Here is a 12348-nt window from a genome sequence, read left to right on the forward strand (position 1 = left end):
GACCCAGGTCCAGCCAGCAAAGAAAGGCAGGCTTTGGCTTGTGGCTTCTTTTATTCCTCATCCCAAATTGATCATTAGCGATAAATGAGATCAAAGCTTCCGGACCATCAGCCTGTAAAGGCCCCTGGGAAAGGGAATGTTAAGCCGTCATTGGAATCCAGCTGGACATGGGAGTGGGTGGCCCAGTGGCCACGAGGGCATCATTGTATCTCAGCCTTGCCCTGTTGTGACTGCATGGTCTTTTGGCATGGGGGATGCAGATCTGGGAGGACCACACATCCTAGGACTGAGTCCAGCATCTCAGAGGATTTTTCTGACACAATGAGATGCCAGTTATCAGAGGCAGTAAGCCTTGAGGCTCATGTCAGAGGGAGAAGTTCTTTTTTTCTTATTGAACTATAGTTGATTTACAATAATGCATTAGTTTCAAGTGTCCAGCAAAGTGAGTCAGTTTGTTTTGTTTTTTTGCAGGTTATTTTTCCTTATTATTACAAAATATTGAGTATAGTTCCCTGTTATATAGTAGGTCCTTGTTGATGATCTATTTTATATATAGTGTGTATCTGCTAATCCCAACCTCCTAATTTATCCCTCACCCTCCTTTTCTCCTTTTGTAACCATAAGTTTGTTTTCTGCGTCTGTGAGTGTATTTCTGTTTTGTAAATAAGTTCATTTGTATCGTTCTTTTTTAGATTCCACATATAAGTGATATCATATGATGTTTGTCTTTCTCTGTTGGACTTATCAATACTTCACTTAGTATGATCATCTCTAGGTCCATCCATGTTGCTGCTAATGGCATTATTTCACTCTTTTTTATGGCTGAGTAATATTCCATTGTATATATGTACCACATCTTCTTTATCCATTCCTCTGTTGATGCACATTTAGGTTGCTTCCAAGTCTTGGCTATTGTAAATAGTGCACGTAGGGGTGCATGTATCTTTTCAAATTATAGTTTTCTCTGGATATATGCCCAGGAGTGGGATTGCTGGGTCATATGGTAGCTCTATATTTAGTTTTTTGAGGAACCTCCATACAGTGGCTGCATCAATTTACCTTCCCATCAACAGTACAGGAGGGTTCCCTTTCCTCCACACCCAGGAGGGGCCCTTCTTGATCACCACAGAGCTGTGCTGCAGGCTGCTTGGGGGCCCGGAACACATCCCTGGAAATTCGTAGAAAGGGGAGTGCTGATGTTACTGGACACAGAAAAGCCTCTGTGGTAGGATGTTTATGCAACAGACATCTGGGAAATACGTGAAGATAGTCCTGCCCTTGACGTCCCAGTGGCCAGGAGGGCACATCAGAAAAGCATAGGGTGCTGGCCATGGGCTGCTTCCTAACAGAGCTCTGAGCAAAGCCGGCTCAGTATTTACCGAAGAGAGACATCTGGGTCTTTCGTGCCAACAATTTAAATTAGTCTTGCAAAAAAGCAAGGATTTAATCCAATCCAAAGAAAATTGGATTAAGGGAAGAGCATTTTGTAAAATGCTCCTGGAAACTATTCCAGAAGGCATAGCACAATCCTTGTAAAAGACAGTTTTACAGGAGTGTAATGAGATGGGTGTGTGTGTGTACACACAAGAGGTTTATCGTGTGACTAGAGTGAGACAGATGCAGAGAAATCATGGGACTTGGTGGGGTGTGCTCAGGGGGAATTTAATAGATGCTCTAAGAGAAATATATACAACTCATAAAATATCTTCAGTATAGGACTTCCCTGGTAGTGGCTAAGACTCTGCACTTCCAATGCAGAGCGTGGGTTCAGTCCCTGGTCGGTGATGATTGCAATATTAAGTTAATATCACTCTGTGTTCGTTCGTCAGTCAGTATGATTCTTTCTCGCCGAGTACCGCTGATTTTACCATCAGGCTTTATCATCTTAAAACATGCAGATGTGGGTATTAGTCAGCTGAGGCCGCTGTAACAGAACACCCCAGACTGGGCAGCTTAAACAACAGAAATTTATTTCTCACAGTCTGGAGTCTGGGAGTCTGAGATCACGGCGTGGACAGGCTCCGTTCCCGGCGAGGCTCCCTTGTTGGCTTACAGATGCCACCTTATCTGCGTGTCCTCGTGTGGTGGAGAGAGAGACAAAGGAAGAGAGAGAAAGAGAGAGACAGAAAGCGAGACAGACCCCATAGCATATTATAACCTCATTTCACCTTCATTACTTCTTTACCCCAAATACAGCTACTGCGGGGGGGTTAGGCCTTCAACATGTGAATTTTGAGGGGATATAAATCCGTCCATAGCAACATGGCTTGAGATAAGCATGCAGGATTGTCAGAGCCCAGCAGGGGCATCTCAGCTCCCTACCTCGTTCCGTTTCTGAATGGGAACCTTTCCCAACAAGGCTGAGAAACCTGCTAGTTGAACAATCACCCCCTACTGCTCCCCACGTTTGTAGAGCCCTTCATTTCCGTGAGGTCAGGGTGCCCCTGTTGTGCCCCTAAGCCCTGCCACTCAGCATCCCTGCCCACATCCCAGCTGCCAGATCCAGGATTCAGTGACTGAGCCTCCCTCTGCTCCCAGAAGGCCACTGGCCGCCCTAGAATCAGTTCAGTGCAGGGAATCCACAGCCACCAGCCCCCGAGGGGAGGTGGAGTAGAAATCCCCCAGCCACCTTGGGCAGCTCGCTCACAGGGGCTGTACAGGGCACCGGGGTTTCCAGAGCAATTAAGTCCAAACGCCCCACAGCGCTACCTGGCCTGGTTCACAACCCTGGTCCCCCATCCCTTTCCCTCACCCCACATATTCCCAAATCTGCATCTCAGACTCTGCATGCTGGGGAACCCCAGCCAAGACAATCAGCAGAGCTCCTGGAAAAATAAAACCCACCCTGGATAGTTACCCAAGAGGAGAAATAAAAAAGCAAACACCTTCGGTACATCAAACTACATCCATTCAACACCTATGAGAAAAGTCAGCTTTATTTTTTTTTGAATTTTTGAATTCTATTTTTTTATACAGCAGGTTCTTATTAGTTACCTATTTTATACATATTAGTGTATATGTCAATCCCAATCTCCCAATTCATCCCACCACCACCATCCACCCCCGCTTTCCCCCCTTGATGTCCATACGTTTGTTCTCTACATCTGTGCCTATTTCTGCCCTGCAAACCAGTTCATCGGTACCATTTTTCTAGGTTCCACATATACGCATTAATATACGATATTTATTCTTCTCTGACTTACTTCATTCTGTATGACAGTCTCTAGATCCATCCATGTCTCTACAAATGACCCAATTTTGTTCCTTTTTATGGGTAATATTCCACTGTATATATGTACCACATCTTCTTTATCCATTCATCTGTCGATGGGCATTTAGGGTGTTTCCATGACCTGGCTATTGTAAATAGTGCTGCAATGAACACTGGGGTGCATGTGTCTCTTTGAATTATGGTTTTCTCTGGGTATATGCCCAGGAGTGGGATTGCTGGGTCATATGGTAATTCTATTTTTAGGTTTGTTTTTTTTAACATCTTTATTGGAGTATAATTGCTTTACAATGGTGTGTTAGTTTGTATAACAAAGTGAATCAGTTATACATATACATATATCCCCATATCTCTTCCCTCTTGCATCTCCCTCCCTCCCATCCTCCCTATCTCACCCCTCTAGGTGGTCACAAAGCACCCAGCTGATCTCCCTTTGCTATGTGGTTGCTTCCCACTAGCTATCTATTTTACGTTTGGTAGTGTACATATGGCCATGCCACTCTCTCTCTTTGTCCCAGCTTACCCTTCCCCCTCCCCGTGTCCTCAAGTCCATTCTCTAGTAGGTCTGTGTCTTTATTCCCGTCTTGCCCCTAGGTTCTTCATGACCCTTTGTTTTTTTTTTTTTGTTTCCATATATATGTGTTAGCATATGGTGTTTGTTTTTCTCTTTCTGACTTACTTCACTCTGTGTGACAGTCTCTAGGTCCATCCACCTCACTAGAAATAACTCAATTTCGTTCCTTTTTATGGCTGAGTAATATTCCATTGTATATGTGTGCCACATCTTCTTTATCCATTCATCTGTCAATGGACACTTAGGTTGCTTCCATGTCCTGGCTATTGTAAATAGAGCTGCAGTGAACACTGTGGTACATGACTCTTTTTGAATTATGGTTTTCTCAGGGTATATGCCCAGTACTGGGATTGCTGGGTCCTATGGTAGTTCTACTTTTAGTTTTTTAAGGAGCCTCCATACTGTTCTCCACAGTGGCTGTATCAATTTTCATTCCCATGAACAGTGCAAAAGGGTTCCCTTTTCTCCACACCCACTCCAGCATTTGTTGTTTGTAGATTTTCTGATTATGCCCATTCTAACTGGTGTGAGGTGATACCTCACTGTACTTTTGATGTGCATTTCTCTAATAATTAGTGATGTTGAGCAGCTTTTCATGTTCTTCTTGGCCATCTGTATGTCTTCTTTGGAGAAATGTCTATTTAGGTCTTCTGCCCATTTTTTGATCAGGGTTTTTTTTTTTTTTTTTTAATACTGAGCTGCATGAGCTGTTTATATATTTTGGAGATTAATCCTTTGTCTGTTGATTCATTTGCAAATATTTTCTCCCATTCTGAGGGTTGTAGTTTCCTTTGCTTTGCAAAAGCTTTTAAGTTTCATTAGGTCCCATTTGTTTATTTTTGGTTTTATTTCCATTAGTCTAGGACGTGGGTCAAAAAAGATCTTGCTGTGATTTATGTCAAAGAGTGTTTTTCCTGTTTTCCTCTAAGCGTTTTGTACTGTCTGGTCTTACATTTAGGTCTCTAATCCATTCTGAGTTTATTTTTGTGTATGGTGTTAGGGAGTGTTCTAATTTCATTTTTTTACATGTAGCTGTCCAGTTTTCCCAGCACCACTTACTGCGAAAGGCTGTCTTTTCTCCATTGTATATCCTTTCCTCCTTTGTCATAGATTAGTTGACTATAGGTGCATGGGTTTATCTCTGGGCTTTCTATCCTGTTCCATTGATCTATAGTTGTTTTTCTGCCAGTATCATGTTGTTTTTATTACTGTAACTTTGTAGTATTGTCTGAAGTCAGGGAGCCTGATTCCTCTAGCTCTGTTTTTTTCCCTCAAGGCTGCTTTGGCTATTTGGGGTCTTTTGTGTCTCCATACAAATTTTAAGATTTTGTTTCTAGTTCTGTAAAAAATGCCATTGGTAATTTGATAGGGATTGCATTGAATCTGTAGATTGCTTTGGGTAGTATAGTCAGTTTCACAGTGTTGATTCTTCCAATCCAAGAACATAGCGTATATCTCCATCTGTTTGTATCATTAATTTCTTTCATCAGTGTCTTAGAGTTTTCTGCATACAGGTCTTTTGTCTCCCTAGGTAGGTTTATTCCTAGGTATTTTATTCTTACTGTTGCAATGGTAAATGGGAGTGTTTCCTTAATTTCTCTCTCAGATTTTTCTTCATTAGCGTATAGGAATGCAAGAGATTTCTGCGCATTAATTTTGTATCCTGAAACTTTACCAAATTAATTGATTACCTCTTGTAGTTTTCTGGTGGCATCTTTAGGATTCTCTATGTATAGTATCATGTCATCTGCAAACAGTGACAGTTTTACTTCTTCTTTTCCAATTTGTATTCCTTTTATTTCTTTTTCTTCTCTGATTGCCGTGGCTAGGACTTCCAAAACTATGTTGAATAATAGTGATGAGAGTGGACATCCTTGTCTTGTTCCTGATCTTAGAGGAAATGCTTTCAGTTTTTCTCCATTGAGAATGATGTTTGCTGTGGGTTTGTCATATATGGCCTTTACTATGTTGAGGTAGGTTCCCTCTGTGCCCACTTTCTGGAGACTTTTTATCATAAATGGGTGTTGAATTTTGTCAAAAGTTTTTTCTGCATCTATTGAGATGATCATATGGTTTTTGTCCTTCAGTTTGTTAATATGGTGTATCACACTGATAGATTTATGTATAATGAAGAATATTTGCACTCCTGGGATAAATCCCACTGTGATCATGGTGCATGATCCTTTTAGTGTGTTTTTGGATTCTGCTTGCTAGTATTTTGTTGAGGATTTTTTCATCTATATCCATCAGTTATATTGGTCTGTAATTTTCTTTTTTTGTAGTATATTTGTCTGGTTTTGGTGTCAGGGTGATGGTGGCTTCATAGAATGATTTTGGGAGTGTTCCTTTCTCTGCAGTTCTTTGGAAGAGCTTGAGAAGAATGGGTGTTAGCTCTTCTCTAAATGTTTGATAGAATTCGCCTGTGAAGCCATCTGGTCCCAGACTTTTGTTTGTTGGAACATTTTTCATCACAGTTTCAATTTCATTACTTGTGATTGGTCTGTTCATATTTTCTATTTCTTCCTGGTCCAGTCTAGGAAGGTTATCCCTTTCTAAGAATTTGTCCATTTCTTCCAGGTTGTCCATTTTATTAGCACAGAGTTACTTGTAGTACTCTCAGGATGCTTTGTATTTCTGCAGAGTCTGTTGTTACTTCTCCGTTTTGATTTTTAATTTTATTGATTTGAGTCCTCTCCCTCTTTTTCTTGATGAGTCTGGCTAATGGTTTATCAATTTTGTTTATCTTCTCAAAGAACCAGCTTTTAGTTTTATTGATCTTTGCTATTGTTTTCTTTGTTTCTATTTCATTTATTTCTGCTCTGATCTTTATGATTTCTTTCCTTCTACTAACTTTGGGTTTTGTTTGTTCTTCTTTCTCTAGTTCCTTTAGGTGTAAGGTTAGATTGTTTGAGATTTTTCTTGTTTCTTGACGTAGGATTGTATTGCACTAAACTTCCCTCTTAGAAATGCTTTTTCTGCATCCCATAGGTTCTGGATCATCGTGTTTTCATTGTCATTTGTTTCTGTGTATTTTTTAATTTCTTCTTTTATTTCTTCAGTGATCTTTTGGTTATTTAGTAGTGCACTGTGTAGCCTCCACGTATTTGTGGTTTTTACAGTTTTTTTTTCCTGTAATTGATTTCCAGTCTCATAGTGTTATGGTCAGAAAAGATGTTTGATATGATTTTAATGTTCTTAAATTTTCTGAGGCTTGATTTGTGACCCAGAGTTTGATCTATCCTGGAGAATGTTCCATATGCACTTGAGAAGAAAGTATATTCTGCCACCTTCGGGTGGAATGTTCTATACATATCAATTAGATCTATCTGGTCTATTGTGTCATTTAAAGCTTGTGTTTCCTTATTAATTTTGTTTGGATGATCTGTCCATTGGTGTAAGTGAGGTGTTAAAATCCCCCAGTGTTATTGTGTTACTGTCAATTTCCTCTTTTATAGCCGTTCGCAGTTGCCTTATGTATTGAAGTGCTCGTATGTTGGGTGCATATATATTTATAATTGTTGTTATCTTCTTCTTGGATTGATCCCTTGATCATTATGTAGTGTCCTTCCTTGTCTCTTGTAACATTCTTTATTTTAAAGTCTATTTTATCTGATATGAGTATTGCTACTCCAGCTTTCTTTTGATTTTCATTTACATGGAATATCTTTTTCCATCCCCTCACTTTCAGTCTGTATGTGTCCCTAGGTCTGAAGTGGGTCTCTTGTAGACAGCATATATATATGGGTCTTGGTTTTGTATCCATTCAGTGAGCCTGTGTCTTTTGGTTGGAGCATTTAATCCAGTGATGTTTAAGGTAATTATCAATATGTATGTTCCTATTACCATTTTCTTAATTGTTATGGGTTTGTTTTTGTAGGTCCTTTTCTTCTCTTGTGTTTCCCACTTAGAGAAGTTCCTTTAGTATTTATTGAAGAGCTGGTTTGGTGGTGCTGAATTCTCTTAGCTTTTGCTTGTCTGTAAAGCTTTTAATTTCTCCATCAAATCTGAATGAGGGCCTTGCTGAGTAGAGTAATCCTGGTTGTAGTTTCTTCCTTTTCATCACTTTAAATATATCATGCCACTCCCTTCTGGTTTGTAGAGTTTCTGCTGAGAAATCAGCTGTTAAGCTTATAGGTATTCTCTTGTATGTTATTTGTTTTTCCCTTGCTGCTTTAAATATTTTTTCTATTTAATTTTTGATAGTTTGATTAATATGTGTCTTGGTGTGTTTCTCCTTGGATTTATCCTGTATGGGACTCTCTGTGCTTCCTGGACTTGATTAACTATTTATGTTTTGGTTTTTTGGCTATGAGGCATGTGGCATCTCAGCTTCCTGACCAGGTCTCAAACCCACACACCCCTGCGCTGAAAGGTGAAGTCTTAACCAATGGACCAGCAGGGAAGTCCCCTGGGAGCAGTGGTTTTTGGTGGAGGGTCTCAGCTGACCTGCGAGACGGGGCCGAGGGTGGACAGCCCTCACCTCCGTGCCCCTCACATCTCTCTCCCTTCCTGCTGGGCATCTCTACCCACATCCAACAGGCGGACCCACGGTGAGCTCTGTGGGGCAAGGAGCAGAGGTGGACAGGGATGGAGTGCAGGCGATCAGAACACCCACCATACTCTCCCCCTGTACTCGCCCATTTAATGGATCATCTCTTGCTTCCCTGATCAGAGAAATGAGAATCTGCTGATGTAAGTTACTCTGCAATCCACTCAGCTTTTGGTACATATTTTATTTTTTATTGGAGTATAGTTCATTTAGTGTTGTTAGTTTCAGGTATACAGCATAGTGATTCAGTTATCCCTGTACATATTCTTTTCCCATTTAGGTTCTTACAAAATACTGAGTAGAGTTCTCTGTGCTACACAGTAGGTCCTCGTTTTCCTCTATTTTATATATAGTAGTGTGTGTATGTTCATCCCAAACTCACCCTTCCCCCACATTTCCCCTTTGGTAACCATGCATTTGTTTTCTATGTCTGAGTGTCTGTTTCTGCTTCATAAGTAAGTTTATGTGTATTATTTTTCAGGTTCCACATATAAGTGAGATCAGGTGGTATTTGTCTTTGACTTACTTTGTTTAATATGATCATCTCTAGGTCCATCCATGTTGCTGCCAATGGCATTATTTCATGCTTTTTTATGGCTGAGTGATATCCCATTGTGTATATGTACCACATCTTCTTTATCCATTCATCTGCTGATGGACAGTTAGGTTGCTACCCTGACCTGGCTACTGTAAATACTGCTGCTATAAACATTGTGGTGCCTGTATCTTTTTGAATTATGGTTTTCTCAGGGTATATGCCCAGTAATGGGATTGCTAGATCATATGGTAACTCTATTTTTAGTTTTTTTGAGGAATCTCCAGGCTGTTCTCCATAGTGGCTGCACCAACTTACATTCCCACCAACAGTGCAGGAGGGTTCCCTTTCCTTCACAGCCTCCCCCCCGCATGTATTATTTGTAGACTTTTTGATGATGACCATTCTGACCTGTGTGATACCTCACTATACTTTTGATGTGCATTTCTCTAATAATTAGAGATGCTGAGCATCTTTTCATGTGCCTGTTTGCCATCTGTATGTCTTCTTTGAAGAAATGTCTATTTAGGTCTTCTGCCCATTTTTGATTGGGTTGTTTGTTGTTGAGTTGTATGAGCTGTTTGTAGATTTTGGAAATTAAGCCTTCATCGGTTGCATTGCTTGCAAATATTTTCTCCCATTTTGTAGATTGTTCATGGTTTCCTTTGCTGTGCAAAAGCTTGTAAGTTTGATTAGGTCCCATTTGTTTATTTTTGCTTTTATTTCTATTGCCTTGGGAGACTGACCTAAGGAAACATTGGTATGATGAATGTTTTGCCTATGTTCTCTTCTGGGAGTTTTATGGTGCCATGTCTTGAGTTTATTTTTGTGTATGGTGTGTGTTCTAACTTCATTGATTTACATGCATGTCTCCAACTTTCCCAGCACCACTTGCTGAAGAGACTTTTTCCCATTGCGTATTCTTGTGTCCTTTGTCAAATATTAATTGACCATAGGTGTGCAGGTTTATTTCTGGCCTCTGTTATTTAAGGATACAGTAAAACAGTATAAGAACTGAGGAAGATTGGGGGAATCCACCAGTGAGTCCAGAGCTGAGGGAGAGCACAGAATAGCCTAAGTAGCATCAGTGTTGAGACACCCACTGTGGTCAGCTGAATAATGTCCCCAAAGATGTCCATGTTCTAATCCACGAACATTGTGAATATGTGAACTTACATAGCAAAAGGGAGTTGGCAGATGTGGTCCCGTTAAGGAATTTGAGATGCACAGGTAACCTGGATTTTACAGGTGGTCCAGTGTCATCACATGGGTCCCTGTAAAGAGGACGTCAGAGGAGCATTTGATTACAAGATGCTGAGCTGCTCGTTTTGATGATCAAGGAAGGGGCCACAAGCTCAGGATGGCAGATGCCTCCAGAAGCTGGAAAAGGCAGGAAACAGATTCTCCCCCTCGAGCCTCCAGAAGAAACCAGCCTGCGGATCCCTTGATTTTAGAGCTTTAGGCTTTAAAACGGTAAGACAGCACATTTTTGTTCTTTTAAGCTACCAAGTCCTTGGTAGGGACACGGTAAGGAGCTTGTGCATCAGTTACTGTCTAATTCTGATGGATCCAGAGCTGAACCCCTTCCCTCCGAAGCAGATGCTGAAATGGTTTGTGTACCTACGTAGACAACGTGGTTTTACTTCATCTCAGTAGCAGCTCCTTTTCCTCCGTGTGGGCTCCTGAACGGCCTCTTTTCAGTGCTTCTGGGTCTTCTTCAGCCACTCAGCCAGGTTCTCCATGAATAACGCCTGTTCCTGCAATAGGAATGTTATCACCACATCCAACCTTCAGATCTCAGCTTGCAGAAGAGGCAACCCACCCTCAAGCCTTTCCAGCCCAAGAGAAAGATGCTATCCACTTCGTGGCTGGTAAGCGCCAGGCTCCACCCCTGGGCACCCTTATGCAAGGCACTAGCCTCTACTTTCACAGAGAGAGATAAAGACGGAGAGGGAGAAAGACAGATGGATGGACAGTGAGGGAGACAGAGAGCCAGTGAGAGGGAGGGAGAGAGACACAGAGAGGGAGTCAGAGAGATGGAGAGGTAGACAGAGATAGAGAGGGAGAGAAAGAGAGGCAGAGAGCGAGGGAGACAGGGAGAGGGAGACAGGGACACAGAGAGCAGGAGAGAGACAGGGAGATGGAGAGAGACGGAGTGAGAGAGACTTAGAGGGAGAGAGTGTCAGAGAGGGATGCAGCGAGGGAGGGGGAGAGAGAGAGGGACCCAGAGAGCAGGAGAGAGATACTGAGAGAGGGACCCAGAGAGTGAAAGAGACAGGGAGAGAAAGAGAGGGAGACAGAGGGATTGAGAGAGGAGGAGAGTGAGAGGGACAGAGAGAGAAAGATTGAGAGAGAGGGAGACAGACGGAGAGAGTGACTGAGAGGGAGGGGGAGAGAGATTTAGAGGGAAAGGGAGAGAGAGAGGGACGCAGAGAGATGGAGAGGGGGAGACAGCAGGAGAGGGAGTGAGAGAGACAGGGAGGCAGAGAGAGAGAAAGCGGGGGAGAGAGAGACGGAGAGAGAGAGACAGCCGGAGAGAGAGACAGGGAGGGGGGGAGAGGGGGAAAGGGAGAGGGATTGAGAGAGACAGATAGAGAGGGAGATAGATGGAAAGGGAGAGAGGGAGTGAGAGAGGGACAGAGTGAGAGATGGAGAGAGACAGGGAGACATAGGGAGAGAGATGGAGACAGAGAGAGGGACACAGAGGGTGACAGAAAGACAGAGGGAGTGAGAGGGACCCAAAGAGTAGGAGAGAGACACGCAGAGAGGGAGATAAAGACAGAGCGAGGGATTGAGAGAGGGAGGAGAGAGACGGAGAGGGTGACAGGGAGACATGGAGAGGGAGAGAGAGAAAGACAGAGGGGCAGACAGAGAGATGGAGAGGGATAGAAAGAGAGGGAGACGGAGAGAGAGAGAAGGACCCAGAGAGAGAAAGGGATTGAGAGAGTGAGAGCGAGGGAGTGAGAGATGGAAAGGGAGAGAAAGAGAGAGGGAGGGAGAGAGATGGAGAAGGACCCAGAGAGCAGGAGAGAGAAAGGGATTGAGAGAAGGAGAGCGAGGGGGGGAGAGGGAGATGGAAAGGGAGAGATGGAGGGGGGGAGAGGGAGACAGAGAGGGAGAGAAAGATAGAGAGGGATAAATACAGAGAGGGAAAGGGAGAGATAGAGGGAGAGAGGGGGATGGAGAGAGAGAGAGATAAAAGACAGGGGGAGAGAAAGAGGGGGGGGAGAGAGGGAGCACTCTGGTGTGCCCCCCTCCTCTTATAAGGACAGGAGTTCTATGGGATCAAGGCTCTGCCCTCATTTCACCATCATTACTTCCCTAAAAGCCCCATCTCCAAATACAGTCTCATTGGGGGTTAGGGCTTCAACGTATGCACTTGAGGGGGGCACAGGGGAGTCTGTAACACACAAGTGGAAACAGGGAGACCCATCTAGGGGCATCACTGAGAGAGCGTGGTT

General features: G+C 42.8%; 1 long non-coding RNA gene across 1 annotated transcript in view; it reads left to right on the forward strand.

The window, feature by feature from the left end:
- Positions 1–10534, forward strand: part of LOC308609705 — a 94573-nt gene extending 84039 nt beyond the window's left edge. The window contains exon 4 of the long non-coding RNA XR_014014332.1: positions 10136–10534. This is a non-coding gene — a long non-coding RNA (uncharacterized lncRNA). The remainder of the gene's footprint in view (positions 1–10135) is intronic.
- The last annotated feature ends 1814 nt before the right edge of the window (positions 10535–12348 follow it).

This window comes from Mesoplodon bidens (genome assembly GCF_964165515.1).
Source record: "Mesoplodon bidens genome assembly, chromosome: Y".
Lineage (NCBI taxonomy): Eukaryota > Metazoa > Chordata > Mammalia > Artiodactyla > Ziphiidae > Mesoplodon > Mesoplodon bidens.